Here is a 2,109-nt window from a genome sequence, read left to right as displayed (position 1 = left end):
TCTCTGATTTTATTTATTTGGATCTCTCTTTTTTTTCCTCAGTCTGGCTAAAGGTTTGTCAATTTTGTTTAACTTTTCAAAAAACCAACTTTTTGTTTCATTGATCTCTTGTATTAAAAAAAATCCAACTTTATTTATTTCTGATCTAATATTTCTTTTCTTCTACTAATTTTGGGCTTGTTTTGCACTTGCTTTTCTATTTCTTTAAGATGCATCATTAGGTGATTTAAGTTTCTCTTCTTTTTTGATGTAGGCACTTATAACTATAAGCTTTCTTCTTAGTTTGTCATGATGGATGATCTATTAAATGCATTGCTGAATTCTGTTTGCTAGTATATTGTTGAGGATTTTTTTCATCAATATTTACCAGAGATATTGGCCTGGAGTTAACTTTTTGTTGTATCCCATAGGTTTTGGTATGTGTGTTTCCATTATCATTTGCCTCAAGAAATTTTAAAATTTCCTTCTTAATTTCTTCATTGGCCTACTTGTCATTCAGAAGCATATTGCTTAATTCCCATGTATTTGTATAATTCCAAAGTTCTTTTTATTAATTCTAGTTTTCCATTGTGGTCAGAGAAGATGCTTGATATTATTTCAGTTTTTGAATGTTTAAAGACGTGTTTTGTGACCTAACGTATAGTCTATCCTTGAGAATGATCCATGTGCTGAGAAAAGGAATGTGTATTCTGTGGATGAAATGTTCTGTAAATTTCTACTAGATTCATTTGGTCTATAGTGCAGATTAAGTCTGATGTTTCTTTGTTGATTTTCTTTCTGGAAGATCTGTCCAATGCTGAAAGCAGAGTGTTGAAGCTTCCAGCTATTATTTTACTGGGGTCAATCTTTCTCTTTAGCCCTAAAAATATTTACTTTATATATTTGGGTGCTCCAGTGTTGGTTGCATGTATGTTTAACATTGTTATATCCTGTTGATGGATTGACCCCTTTGTTACTATATAGTGACTTTCTTTGTCTCTTCTTATACTTTTTATGTCAAAATCTATTTTGTTTGATATACATATAGCTACTTCTGCTATTTTTTGGTGTCTGTTGGCATGGAATATCTTTTTAAGTTTTCTTATCTTTAGTCAATATGTGCCTTTGTAGGTGAAGTGTGTTTCTTGTATGCAATAGATAAATTGGTCATGTTTTTAAAATCCACTTTATGTCTTTGATTGGAGAGTTAGTACATTTACATTCAATGTTACTATTGGTAAGTAAGAACTTACTCCTGCCATTTTGTTATTTATTTTGTGGTTATTTTGTGGTCTTTCTTTCCTTCCTATCTTCCTTTTAATGAACATGATTTTCTCTGGTGATATGATTTAGTTTTTTGTTGTTCATTTTTTTTTTACCCATTATATGTTTTTTGGTTTGAGGTTACCACTAGGCTTGCAAATACTACGTTATAACTCATTATTTTAAGCTGATAAACAGCTTAACATTGTTTGCATAAACAAGCAAACAAGCAAAATGAAAACCAATAAAAACTACACCTTGGCTTCCACTGCTTTTTAACTATTTTTGGTTTTCACTTTTTTTTTTTTCCCCCTAAAGATCACTTTGTTTTATTTCATTATACTAGTTTCTTTTTTTTTAAACCTTTATTTTAAATTCAGGGGTACATGTGCATGTTTGTTATACAAACTTGTGTCATGGGAGTTTGATGTACAGGTGATTTTGTCACCCAGGTACTAAGCCTAGTACCCAATAGTTATTTTTTCTGATCCTCTCCCTCCTCCCATATACCACTCACAAGTAGGCCCTAGTGTCTTTGTTCCCTTGTATCTAAGTGTACTCAATGTTCAGCTCCAACTTATATTATATGTGAGAACATGCAGTATTTGATTTTCTGTTTCTGTGTTAGTTTGCTAAGGACAATGGTCTCCAGCTCCATCCAGGTTCCTGCAAAAGACATGATGTCATTCTTTTTTTTTTTTTTTTTTTTTTATAGCTGTGTAGTATTCCATAGTATATATGTACAACATTTTCTTTATCTGACCTGTCATTGATCAGCATTTAGGTTAGTTCCATGTCTTTGCTATTGTGAATAGTGCTGCAGTGAACTTTCACATGCATGTTTTTATGGTAGAATGATTTATATTC

The sequence above is a fragment of the Cebus imitator genome, unplaced genomic scaffold (genome assembly GCF_001604975.1).
Source record: "Cebus imitator isolate Cc_AM_T3 unplaced genomic scaffold, Cebus_imitator-1.0 Scaffold566, whole genome shotgun sequence".
NCBI lineage: Eukaryota > Metazoa > Chordata > Mammalia > Primates > Cebidae > Cebus > Cebus imitator.
Note: the sequence above shows the minus strand (reverse complement) of the source record.